General features: G+C 54.4%; 1 non-coding gene across 1 annotated transcript; it reads right to left on the bottom strand.

Moving 5' to 3' along the window:
- Positions 1-13,472: 13,472 nt before the first annotated feature.
- LOC143380830 (small nucleolar RNA SNORA42/SNORA80 family) lies at positions 13,473-13,603 on the bottom strand. The gene has a single exon (XR_013088705.2). It is a non-coding gene; the product is annotated as a small nucleolar RNA SNORA42/SNORA80 family (small nucleolar RNA).
- Between the last annotated feature and the right edge of the window lie 251 nt (positions 13,604-13,854).

The raw sequence follows: 13,854 nt of genomic DNA, 5'->3' as shown, positions 1-13,854 counted from the left end.
GTGCAGAGGGATCAGGAGCTGGGGTTTCCCCTCCTTTGTCCCTGAGAACTGTGGTGTGGGGGTGGGGGACCTGAGGGAGCTGCCCCAGAGGGACAAGGTTGGAGAGAAGGAGGAGGTGGGCCCTGGGCCAGGCCTGGCCTGAGTGAAGAGGACCCTTTCCCATCTGTGGGACAGTGATTCACCTCAAAGGACCCATTTCTTTAATGGGGGCTGATCCACGTTGGTGCCTTTCAATAGCCTGTATGTGGGCAGGATTCGCTCCCGGGGCTCACTAGGGTCCACGGAAGCTGCCCCTGGGGAGCTCTGCCCACTGGGGACCTCACCTCAGGTGCAGCTTGGGGAGCCGCCACAAGGCTCCTGGCTTCCTTGCCCCCAGGCAGCTGTGGCCCGCAGGTCACCTGTCCCCACAGCTCACGCACACCATTTCCAAGCTACAGGTAGGTGCACATGAAGGCCCTTATGCCATTAGGGTGACATTGACGGGCTGCTGGGTGGCAGAGGGAGACCTGGCAGTCTCACGACTTCCCCGTCCCACTGGCCCCAAGCTGTCCGACCCTTGCTTGCCGGTGATGTGGTCGTGGTCATAGCCACTGTCCTGCTCCGTTCCCAGCCCTGCCTCAGCCAGCGTCCCAGCAGCAGTGTATCCTGCGTCGTCTGCGTTTACAGACCCTGTTCAAAAAGCACAGCTGTGACCCATCATTACCCGGCCCTCCTGTCGCTGTTGAAAACGCAGGTGGCTTCTGTTTCCACCGTGACAGTGAACACTGCACCCAACAGTGCTTTCTCCTCCACGCTGACAGCTCCCGGTCAGACTTCCGGACCTGGGCCTTCGGCTCCAAGGGCTTGAATGTGTGAGTCGTTACATGTCAGGGAAGGAGACCGAGGTCAGAGGGGGCGGGTGACGGGCTCCAGTGGCCCAGAGGGTTGGTTACTTTGTGGGCAGATGGTGCCACGGGGCTCTGGGCCTTGTGCTATTGCTGCAAGTGGCTCCCCAAGTGTCTCCTAAAACAAACACCTACTGTGATCTGATTCTCATACCGCGGTGATATCCAGGCCTGGTACAGACACCTGCTCCATGCAGCGCTGAAGCTTTAGACCCCTGAGCATGCAAGACTCACTGACCTCCACCTCCCGGGAGGCTGGGAGAACTCGGAAATAAGGCAGACCTGAATGGAAGCTCCGCTCAAGGGTTAATCAATAGCTAGTACTTTTCCAAACCCTGTTAGTGGACATTTGGACCAATAACTAGTGTTTTTCCAAACCCTGATTAGCCTACACTTGGTGCAATAGCATTAGTGCTTTCCAAACCCTGATTAGCGTGAGTTTGGACCACAGCCTTGACCCAAGAGCACTGTAAACCCCTGGATTAGCACACTCAGGTGGCAACCCTGTGGGGTCCTCTCTCGCCCTGTGGGGATTCTTCACATACGAATAAATCCTCTTCTGTAGATTTCGTTTTTCGAATGCAGGAGATAAGAATCCAGAAGAAAGACATGGGCAGAGAGCTGCTGAGGTTTTGGGCAACCCCGGAGGGCACGGTCCACCATTAAGATCTGCAACACTTCCTGGCTGCAGAGGAGGTCTGCAGCTTATGCAGCACCCACCTGCCAGCACAAGCAGAGGCACTCTGCAGACCTGTGCCTGTTGAGAGCCACAGACAAGTCAAGATGGTGCCTGGCACTTTGCCAAGAGGAGTGGTTTGAGAAGTAACGCCAGCGAGCCATTAAGATGATAGAGATTCCTTAATGACTGGCTGCTGTGTCTAGATAATGTTAAGTTAAGCTGTGTGTAATTAAGATGATGAGGATTCCTTGATGACTGATTGATGTATCTGGATGATGTTAATTGAAACAAGCTGTGTATTCAGTTACGTGTATATATACCCTTGCTGTCCTACAATAAAGCGGCTCCCGCTCTATCAATCTTCACAAGTTCCTTGTCGCTCACCCCCGGCTGCCCAGCCCAGCCGGACTGCAGCTCTAAGACCCCATCCTAGCTCAGAGCCCAGTATGCGGGGCAAGTTCTTTGGGATGGGGAGCCGGCAAGTGACGGATGAGTACACAGACTTACTAATGGTCGGTGCCTGTCCTGGGTTTGGGGACTGGGGCAGCTGCTCTTGGAGCTCTGACCTAGGCCTACCGCTGAGCCCCAGACCTGTCCTGCTCCTTCCCCCAGGTCACTTTTGCCCAGTTCCCTCCGCCCCACACAGGGAAATGGAGGCACGAGGGGCAGGTTCCTGGCACTTCCTTGAAGCTTTTGGAAGAGAAGGGCCCTGGGGAGAAGGTGAGAGGAGGAGGTGAACCAGGACCAGGGGAGAGGAAGGCCTGCAGAAAGAGGCCCCTGGGCGTCTCTGCAGCCCCTCGGAGATGCCGCTCCCACCTCCACTTGGCACCCTGCCTCCTTCTCTTGCCTCTTGGCCACTTTTTAGACATGCATGACAGTGGAGTGACTCTTGACACCCGACACATACATGGAGTGTAACTTCCCATTCTCGGGATCGTACATGGTGTAGAGTTACACTGGTTGTGGATGCATCCATGAACTAGGAGTCCGATTCATTCTACTGTCTTTCCTATTCCCACCCCACTCCCTTCCCTTCATTCCCCTTTGTCTGATCCACCGAACTTCTATCCCTCCCCACATTGTGTGTTAGCATCCGCATATCAGAGAGGACATTCAGTCATTGGTTTGGGGAGACTGGCTTATTTGACTTAGTATCATAGTCGCCAGTTCCATCCATGTGCCAGAAAATGCCACAATTTCATTGTTTTTTATGGCTGAGTAGTATTCCATTGTGTATATGTACCACATTTTCTTTATCCATTCATCTATTGAAGGGCTCCTAGGTTGGTTCCATAGCTTTACTATTGTGAATTGAGCTGCTGTAAACATTGATGTGGCTGCGTCACTGTAGTATGCTGATTTTTAAGTCCTTTGGGTATATGCCGAGGAGTGGGATAACTGGATCAAATGGTGGTTCCATTCCAAGTTTTCTGAGGAGTTTCCATACTGCTTTCCAGAGTGGTTGCACCAATTTGCAGTCCCACCAGCAATGTATGAGTGTAATTTCCCCCACATCTTTGCCAGATTTTATTGTTACCTGGATTCTTGATAATTGCCATTCTGACTGAAGTGAGATGGAATCTCAGTGTAGTTTTGATTTACATTTCTCTAATTGCTAGAGAGGTTGAACATTTTTTCATACATCTGTTGACGAATCTTGATCGCGTCTGTCTCTCCCACCATCTGCATCTGAAATGATGGGTTCTGGGGTCTCTCCTTGGATGCTCTCTTGTGCCCACCTGACCCTCTCCCTGGCCAATCAAGTCCTCTTCTGGGCTCCTGCTGTCACTCCACACCCAGAACCCTGACCTCCAGTGTGGTCAGGCCTGAGTGATACGCCTCAGGGAAGCCTCCTCTCCTGGGAGAGTCTCCTGCAGGCGCCTGAGCTCAGGGGCTTGTAGCAACCTGCGCCGTCACAGCCCTCTTCCTGGCTACCCCAGAGAAACGTGGCCTCATGGTAGCGAGGGTCTGCTGGCCCAGCCTGGCTAGGGGCCCACGCTGCCCTCTGAGGACCCCCCATCTGTTCAGCTTCAGCACCACCCTCTTCTTCTCATACCCAGACATCCTCAAACTAGAATTGTGCGTGAGCTTCCCTAATGCGGGCCTTTGCATGCAACGGCCTGTCTGGAACATTCTCCCCCGACTCTCCCCATCCATACCTCCCGCAGTCAAACCCATGCCTGCCCTTCCCAGTCCCCTCCATGTCCCTCATGCCCCAGGAGCTCTTACTCATTTCAGAGGATCTCTCCCTCCTCTGGCTGGTCAGTGCGGAGCTGTCAACCAGAGAGGAAGCTCCTTTAGACAGGGTCCTCTCTGGTCAGTGCTCTATCTTTGGGACTTGCCACAGTCCGGCTGCAGCAAAATAACCGGGGCAGGGGGTGGTGGTGGTGGTGGTGACGAGCAACTTGTGTACATTTTTACAGCAGGAGTGGGAGCCGTTTATTGTAGGACAGGAGGAGTAGATATACATTCCACACAGCTTATCTAATTAACACAAACTCGATACAGCAGTCAACCAATAAGGAATCTCCACACTTAATGGCTCGCTGGCGTTACTTCACAAACCACTCCCTCTGCAAAATGCCAGGCGCCATCTTGACTTGTTTATAGACTCTAACAGGGACTTGTTCAGGATTTGCTGAGTGAGCTAAAGAAATAGGTGGCTTAAGCTCCCCTGGGAGCAGCAGGCCCAGCCTGGAGGAGGTGCCCACTCCTCAGGAATGCCCGGAGGGGCCTGCTCCAGCAGGGGGCTGGTCCAGCCCTTCTCAGGGTCTGTCCATCCTCCCTTGCTCTTCATTCCAGTCATCGAGGGAGGCCCAGGTGCATCTAGACAAGTGGAAAGGGGGTGGCCCTAGGAAGGTGCATGGCAGGAATGGTTCAGGGAATTCATCAGAATCCACCTGGTTCCAGAAAGCACCTGAGGCCTGTCCAGGTACACACCAAGTGGGGAAGAAGTGCACACACACACTCACACACATACGCACACGCACACACACGTCCACACATGCACACGCATGCACACACACACACACACACAAACGCACACGCGCACACACACACAGAGCAACGTCCACAGAGAGAGGCCAGGATGGGACAACTGGATGGAACCAGGGACATCCTGCAGGCTCAGGACAGATGGCTTGAGGGTGACCACAGGAGCCTGCTTAGGGACGTGACTTGGGCTTATTTCCCAACAGAGCTGGACTCAGAAACGGCACCGGTAGCCAGGGGTGGAGGACTGGTGCTCCCTGTGGGCACTGTGACATCTGGGCAACACCGTCTACAACACCCGCACCTGTGGCAGGTTCACCTGGATGTCAGGGGCACCTTCTGGCCCTCAGACCTAGATGCAGTGGCCAGGAGCCCTGCGTCTCTTGGCTCGTGGATGCCTGAGGCTGACCTGGGACTACTGGGGTGGAGCTCAAGGACCCTGGTCCCTGCAGCTTGGCCACTGCACAGGTGTCTGGTCCACACCACACCCTCCGTGGACCCCCAAGGGCCTTCCTCCCACAAAGCATCACGGGAGCCACGGAGGCCGCTGGGCATCTGAGGTACTGAGGAGGGTCTCTCCAGGCTCCGCAGAGCAAGTATCTTAAAAATGAGCCTGAATTTGCCCAAGCGCTTCTGACCCAAGCTGTGCTGGGCTGGTCCTCGGCTCTGGGCTGGCATAACCATGACAGGCTGTCCAGGATGCTCTGTGACGAGATTCTGCAGGTCAGCACTGAGGGGGGACATGGCTTTGGGGGGAGAGTTTCAGGGCAGCCAGGGAGTCACCCTTTTCTTGAAAACTGTGCCCCTCTTGGGCCAGGCACGTGAATGTAAAGGGAGAATCTCCAAAACCAATGTCAAAAGCAGAAGATGTTTAAGTCAGAACCCAAAGCACGAATCATGGACAAAACATTGATGATATGACTGTGTGAAAAGTAAGCATTTCTAGTAATTGAGGACCCTCAAAGGTAACATTAGAAAACAGGCTGGAAAGAGACCTGTCCAAAGCTGTTAAGACAGTGATACCTGGTGCATCTGCTTTGTGAGACTATATTAAAATGCCAGTAGCAGCTAACTTTATAAAGAGAAAAGGTTCATTTAGCACACAGTTTGGGAAGCTCTAAGTCAAAGATCAGGCAGCCCTTGTTTGGCCCCTGGGGAGGGTGGTGGATGGCAGTGCATCATGGTGGGAGCATGTGGAGGAGTAAGCAGTTCCATGCCAGGAGCAAGGAGAAAGAGGTGGGGCTGGGCTTATTCCTTTTTATTTATGTATTTATTTTTGGTACTTGGGCACCCAGGGGCACTTTACCACTGAGCTACAACCCCAGTCCTTTCAGTTTTGAGACGGGTCTTGCTAAATTGCTGAAGGTCTCCCTAAGTTGCTGAGGCTGGCCTTGAACTCAAGATCCTCCTGCCTCAGCCTCCTGAGTTGCTGGGGATGACAGGTGTGACCACCGTGTCTGGCAGGCTTGCTCCTTCTACAACATCTTCCCGGGAGAGCTCAAGGGCTTGCACAAGAACTATCTTGTGGCCCCAGTGACCTGAGGACCTGCCATGGGGCCCCACCTCCCAAAGGGCCCACACTCCCCATAGTGTCACCCTGGCAAGCTGGCCTTTAGCCACAAGCCACCCTTGGGGGACACCCAGGCCACCCCCACACCATAGCATGTGGGAACTCTTATAAGTCAAAGAAGGACACCAACAGGACACACAGGAGAAAAATGAGTAAAAGAGATGATCGGATTCCCAGGGCTGCCAGAACAGGTTAGCACAGCAATGGATGCACACTTGGGGACTTTCACCAGCTGAGAATGTCAGAATCTAAAGTCAAGGTGAGGCTGAGCTGGTGCTTCTGGAGGCTGTGAGGAGAATCTGTTCCAGGCCTTTCTCCCAGTTTCTGCTGGTGCCTGGCAATCCCGGGTATTCCTTGGCTTGTGGCCACATGCTCTAGACTCTGCCCCGCTATCACATAACTGCCTTCCCTGGGTGTCTGTGTCTGACTCTCTTTGTACAAGGACACCAGGCATAGATGAGGGTGCACCCCAATCCAGGGGAGCCTCTTTTTTTTTTCTGTACCAGGGATTGAACCCAGGTGCGTTTTACCACTAACTGTATCCCCACCCTAAGTTGCCCAGGCTAGCCTTGAACTTGAGACTCTCCTGCCTCAGCCTCCTGAGTTGCTAGGGTAACAGGCCGGTGCCACCCCCCACCCCCGCCAGTACCACCTCTTCTTAACTTGACCAATGTTACCTGCAAAGAGTCTTTAGCCAGATAAGGCCACATTCCGAGGTCCCAGGAGGACATGGACTTAAGGGCAAGCTATTCAACCCAGGACAATCAGGAGACTTGTTGAAGAGACCTAAAGGGTGCATAGGCCGTCTGGGTGGGGCCATGCTGAAATTCTCCCCTGTGGGTTGGCACCTGTTGTGGTCAATGCTCCACCTATTACAGTTTAAGTAGCCTCACCTGAGCTCATGTTGGAATTCAACCTGCACTGTGAGGCATTAAGAGGGGTCCCTGGGTGGGACCCTGACCCAATGGGATTGTGCATTTATGAGAAGGGAAGAGACCTGGTTGGCCGGTCTATCTTGCCTTGTGGTGCCCTGTGGCCTACAAAGAGTCCCCACTCTCAGGAAGAACTAACCAGAAGTGGCCACCAGATCTTGAGCTTCTCAGCCTTCAGAATTGTGAACCAAGTGAACCTCTTTTCCTAATAAATTAGCCAGTCTGTGGCATTCAGTTATAGCAACAGATAAATAGGCCAAGACAGCACCCTTCCACACTTTGGGACCTTGGTGAAATACCACCCCAGAGGCCCTCGAGTACCCAGGTGGCCCATCGGATGGGGTGGAGGAGTTAGGGCCTGGATTCTCTCTCTCCTCAGCAGAGTGCACACCCCTGGGGAGCACCTGTGTGATGCTTTCCCTCAGAGCGGTAACCCACAGACTGTCCTCCCTTCCCATCACACTGCGTCTTCCCTTCTCTCTCTCACGACTTGCAGCCCCCAAGTGCAGTTTATGCCTTACACCTCGCCTCAGGCCCTTGTTCCTGGAGACCCATGGCAGATGGCTACATCCCTGAAGCCACAGAGGCCTCGGGATCTCTCAGAATTCCTGGGCTGGGCCGCTAGAGGGTGGAGACCGGCTTACAGGAGCAAGGCCTCCACTCTTCTGATTGGTCGGCATAATCATGGGTAGCTCCGCCCCAGCTCTTCTGATTGGTCGGCATAATCACAGGGAGCCCCGCCCCTGTCTTCCGATTGGTCAGCATCCAGGTCAATATTGTGAATAGCTCTGTTCTCTGTCTGGGGCTCTCCTAACCAAGCTCCCCCGCTGGTGGCTTCCCGTTTATTTCTCACGGTTCTGGAGGCTGCAAGGCTGAGGCTGGGCGTTGGGTCTCCCTCGGAGTCTGCATCCTCATCTCTTCTCATGCGCATCCGAGCGGTGTTGGTTTGAGGCCCCCCAAATGACCTCATTTTAACCCAGGCTTCTTTTAAAAACCCGATGTCCAAATACAGTCCCATTCCGCAGTTCCTGGCTAGGAGGGTGGTGACAGCCCCCCACGGTGCATTTAGGAAGAGAGGCTCTGGGTCAAACTGACTAAAGTCCCTCTGCCCGTTAGAATAGATGAAGCCGCGGTTGTTAAGGATGTGGAGAGACGCAAAAATCTCTTTAGCGAAGTAAAGACCGTCCCCTCCCTCTGGGAACAACTGGACAGTCCCTGCCACATTAAGTAAGCATAACCCTGTGCCTGGATCCCACTGTTGGGTATTTCCTCCTAGCAACCTCCATCAGGGGAGCTTCATGGAGCATCTCACAGGGTCTGCAGGTGAGACTGGGCCACAACAGAGGCACATGCCTTCCTCGGGACAGAGGACGGAGGAGGGGTGTGGGGAAGAGTCCAGGGCTCAGGCCCTGCAGGCTGCAGGGGTGGCAGGGAGCCCAGGCGGGGCAACAGCCTCAAGAGGTCAAGTCTGGAGTGTGCGTGTCCTCTGCCTGCGCATGCCTGGGGCAGGGCAGGGCCTGGGAGGCTTGGGAGACATGGGCTTCTGCATGCCTCTCTGCTGAGGTCTGGTGCAAGGGTAGGCCAGCCAGAGTTCTTGGGTCACTACTGGCAGAGCACAGAAGGCCTCCAGTGGAGGGACAGAGGGCTCTGGCCCTGGAGCATGTGGATGCTCAAATATGTGCAGACGTGAGCAGCTCTGTGGTCACTGGCCTCTGACTGGCCAGCCCTGGTGCCAGGCCTGACATCCCCCTCCTCCCCCGGGCTCCTGGAGGCCCATAGATGACCAGGCTCTGCGGAAGACTGAGCAGAGGCTAGGAGGGACTTCAGGGACAGAAGGGAGGGGTCATTGTGAATGTCTTGTTTGCCTCCTGATTAAAGTGACACTGTGCAGGGCCTGCCAGAGTCACTGGGTGTGTTGACCTCAGGGTGGGTGTACTTGCCAGGCTAGGGACAGAGGTAATAGGCTTCTTGTCCACTCCAGGCAGCCCAAGAACTGGCTCCAAAAGACAAGGTGTGGGTCCCCATCCCTGTCTCTTGCCAGTGGTGTGGCCTTGGGCAGGCTGCTTCCCTCCTCCCTAAAGAAGTTCTGAGCTCAGACACACTGCTGGGAGTGGAGAAGCTTCCTTTGTAAACTGTAAAGTGCTGCTGGACTGGAAGGTAAGGGAAGAGCTTCCAACCAATGATCTGATGACCTCAGCTGGGCAAGCAGAGAGGTCCCAGGGGACAGGCAGGTGTCTGGGCTGCAGCCTGGGCCCTCTCTCTTTGTCATGCCTCTCAGGCCAGTAGCCCCCTGGGGCGAGAGTGTGCATCTGAGCCTGGTCCCCACCCTGGCCAGGATGTAGGCTGTCAGTTTGGATTTTGCAAACTGCAGAGGATGTCCTCACGAGATGGGTTATTACTGTGACAAGTTGGGTCTGATAGCTCTGGGAAGCAAATCAGCAGCAAATGAGCTGCCAGTCTCCCTGCAGACATCAGTCACCGGGTGGGAACATGATGTCAGTGGTGTCACAGAGACACAGGCCAGCCTGGACCAGCACCTCTGCCTGCAGGGAGGCCCCCTGCACAAGGTCACAGGGATGACTAGCAATGGCCCTGGCTTTGTGGCCCCTCCCCAAAAACATGCTTGTGAGAAGCCTGGTTCTGTAGCAGCCTGGTTGGCAACTCTGAGAGAGACTTGTGTCGGTGAGAGAGAGCATAGCATCCTTTCCAGGTGACCCCAAGGGACTCCTGGGGAGCCAGCACCTGGAGCCCCGCCTTGTCCTGTTCACTCTGGTCTGGCATTCCGTCCATACCTGTCACAGGGCACCCAAGGGACATCCCCTCCCATTCACTCATGTCCAACCAGGGACAGGAAGCTCCCTGCTGCAGGGACAGCTGAGCCCACGTGGAGGAGGAGGTGGAATGCAACAATGTCTTCTATGGTGCTGAAAGGAATAGAGAAGACCAGATTTTTGTAAAGATGTGAACAAATAGGAGACTCTATTTTTTACTTAAAAATGTTTAGGCATAAATAATAGAAATACATGGAGGTACTAGACAAAGGCAGAGATAAAATTATATGAAAATATACTGGTGTAAGACATCATCTAGATGTGAATGGTGATTATGATGTATTAACCCATTTTCTGTTGCTAAAACACAATGCTGCAGATTGAGTGAGTTATGAAGAAAAGAGATTTATTTTGACTCATTGCTCTGAAACTTCATCCCCCCCAGGGCCCCCAGTACTGGGACTTGAACTCAAGACCTTGAATATGCTAGTTATATTCATATCCCCAGCCTCTTTTTAAAATTTGTGTTTTGAGACAGGGTCTTGCTAAATTGCCCAGGCTGGCCTGGACCTTGAGATCCTCCTGCCTCAGCTGCCCAAGCAGCCAGGATTATAGGTGGGAGTGTTAGTTGCGGAGCAGGCTGAACCAATGTTAGCTGCAGGGTGGGCTGAACACTCCACCCTCACCCTCACCCTTCTGGTTCCTTATCGCTTGTTTGCCTCAAGTCTGAACACTCCACCCCACTCAAGACTGGGCACTCGACCCCACCTGTCTGGTGCAACAGAAACCCAAATCTAGCCCCTGCCCCGTCTGCCTGGGGGCACAAGATGACACCCTTAGCAACTACTGTATGATCCAGTCACCGTCCGCCAACAAGGCAGCTTGCAGACCCAGAGACCCCGTTAGATTTGGGCTATAAAAACTCCCTCCTGCCGGGCCCCTCTCTCTTTCTTCTCTCACTTTCTCTCTCTCTCTTTCTCTCTGTCTCACTTTGCTCTCTCCCTCTCTCTTCCTTCTCTTTTTCCTCTCTCTCTCTCTCTTCCTTCCCTGTTAATCAGACACGGCTGCAATAAAGATCTCTTGGTCACTCCAAGTGTCGTGGTCACTTTCCTTTCAGGGAGCCTCCACACCTGGCAAGTGTACGCCGTCTAACTCACCCCAGGGGTTTAAGGTTTTTTTGTTTTTCCTGCGGAGCTGGGGATTGAACCCAGGCCTTGTCTGGTGCACACGAGGCCAGACTCTACCAACTGAGCTGTATCCCCAGCCCAAAGGGGTTTAAGTTGGAACACATGAAGTCCTGGGGGAGGCGCCCAAGTTATATCCGAACCGCAGTGTGGGGTTTGTACACCTGTAGGAGTCCATCAGGCTCGTACCTAAGACCTGTGCAACTTGTCGACTGTTGTCGCCTTACGCCTGTCAGTGACGGACAGAGGGACTCAGTCCACCTCTGTGGGAGATCCAGGGCTCACAGGTGGAGCAGAGATTCCCGCCTGTCACTGGCCACCCAGTGGTGGGTCCTCCTCCTGGCAGAGGTGGAGAAGAGATGGTGGGTGGGGCTGAGGCCCAGCCCCTTTCCTGCCCTGGGGACAAGGCAGGGATGGCCTTGTACGCAGAAGTCAGAGGAGGGGCCCAGAAGCCAGGCCTTCCCGTCCTGGGTCTGGGGCTGGGGTGCTGGCAGGCTGTCCACCGGCTTCCTGGACCCCTGTCCTGTGGAGAGGAAAACCAGAACATCCTTCTGGAAGGGACTCCCGAGTCAGCCTCTTCTCTGCTGCCATTTCACAGGAATGGGACCTGGAGCTCAGAGCAAGTGAACTCCAGAAACTAGACTTGATATCAGGCTTCCTTCTTGTACCATGGCAATTGCCTTGGACCTCTGCCTCCCTGGACAAAGCTAGAAGATCCCACAGCTATCACTCTCTGCTCTTTTCTTAAAAATCCCCATCCCACCAGTGCCCTTGCCTTGTTAGCCCTGAGGAAAGCAACGGAGGGAGCTAATTCATACTAAGGTGTGAGGGACCGATACTCACTTAAATCCTGGTTAAGAGGGCTTGCATATTATCTACCACCCAGAAGCCATTGTAGCGGTGAGGTCTCCGCACAGCAGGCTGAAGAGACATACTTGTGGGCCAGGGCAGGCAACGGTGAGCAACGGGTGGTAGACTAGAGGGAGCAGGGTCCAGGGGAGAAGGAGGGCCCTGCTGTGGCCCTAACTCACTGGCTCATCTTGGATCATTATCTGACCTCTGGGCTGCTTCTAAAACAAAGGCTAAGTGTCCTAGCCCTTTTCCACCTAGATCCTTCTAGTACCTTCTAGTGCATATTTTGAGGGCTGAGAAGTTACAGAGGCAGAGGATCCCAGGTCAATAGGAGGTGGGGACCTGGGCATTTGAGCTACATAGCAAGGTAAGTGAGTTTGTGCATGTGAAGGTTTAGAACACACAGCCCGAGACACGGAAAATGCTCAGTTAATGAGGAGTCTTCTTTTTTTGGTACCAGGGATTGAACCTAGGGGTGCTTAACCACTGAGTCACATCCCCAGCCCTTTTTATTTTTATTTATTAATTTAGAGACAGGGTCTCGCTGAGTTGCTTAGGGCCTTGCTAAGTGGCTGAGGCTGGGCTGGAACTTGGAATCCTCCTGCCTCGGCCTCCCGAGTCACTGGATTACAGGTGGGCACCACCCACGCCCGGCTTGGCAACTCTTATTCTTACTGTTAATGCTCTTACTTCACCTGAGAGATCCTGCGCAAGACACTCAGCATTCCTTTTTCCACTGTCAAGAGGAATAATGGGTCAGTGGTTAGCACTTGCCTAACATGCTGTAAGCATGGAGTTCCACAAAAAAAAAAAAAAAAAAAGGGAAAAGAAAGAACAGGCCAGTCCGTCGGTTCCCCGGCACCCCACACCTGGCAGTGCCTGGCTCCCAGTGCCGAGGTCACAGTTGTTGGGTGATGATTGTTGCCTGGGCCTGGAGAAGCAGGAGAACCCAGCAGGGCACCATGGCCACTTCCCACAGCCATGTGGACCTGTTGTACTGTCCCCTCACTGCAGAAGCACTGGACGTTGCCCAGTGACATAGTGACAGCAGGCTGGGGTCCCGAGAGCCCTAGAAGAACCTCACCCTGGCTTTCCAGCCATCCCAGTGAGAGTCCCAAGCCCCCTCTCCTCTCCAGCTTGGGGGGTTTCAAGTGGTTTTATTTCCAAATTAAATAGAACAAAGCCCATTGGGAGGAAGGACATGGCTCTGACAGCAAGCCACAGGGGACACACAGCTCCCTAAAGGACCAGCCGGTGGGAGGGGTGCAGGGCCCGCCTGGGAGGCACCCACCTTCTCTCCTGGCCCTGGGCTGTGTTGCTCCCCCTGGGAAAGGCTTCCCAGGAGAGAGGCTGACAGCAGAGCTCTGTGGCCTCCAGAGCCCCACCTGGTCCGAGCGGCCTCCAATGGTCTCTGGCTGCATGCTGGGTTTGCTGTCCCGTCCAGAAGCAAAGAGCTCACATGTGCCAGCAAAGGACCATCAAGGCCTGGTCAGGCCAATCTTTGGCCACATTTGACCCCATGTGTCCAGATCACCTTTGTCCTTCCAGAGCCCAAGGGCAGCCTTAGAATAACACCCCCCCAACCCTCCCCCCCCCCCCCCGTTTCTCCCACTGTATGACCCACTTCAGGGCCAGCAACCTGCAGGTACAGAGGCCAGGCAAAGGTTAAGGGCCACAGTTTGCTCCTGTATGGGACCCTATGAGTGGTCCAAAGGAACCCCCCTAAATCCAAACCCATGCATCAGGATCCTTCTTGACACAGTGCTCCCTTGGGCTGTGGGTGGAGACTGACTCTAGTCCTGGCCGGGTCTGTTCCGTTCATCCCTGCAGCCCAGGAAGGGGGTGACCTGGGGGGAAGCTGCAGGCAGATCCTGACCCCCAGCACGGCAGCGAGCCTCCATATTGGGGAATAAGCAGGGACTCAGGAGCGGCGGGGACCTTGGGCAGGCAGCTCGGCCAGGGGCAGGCATGGGGCCTCAGTTCTCTGCAAG

This window comes from Callospermophilus lateralis, chromosome 14, assembly GCF_048772815.1.
Source record: "Callospermophilus lateralis isolate mCalLat2 chromosome 14, mCalLat2.hap1, whole genome shotgun sequence".
NCBI classification, from domain to species: domain Eukaryota; kingdom Metazoa; phylum Chordata; class Mammalia; order Rodentia; family Sciuridae; genus Callospermophilus; species Callospermophilus lateralis.
This window is presented reverse-complemented; position numbering and strand designations above follow the sequence as displayed.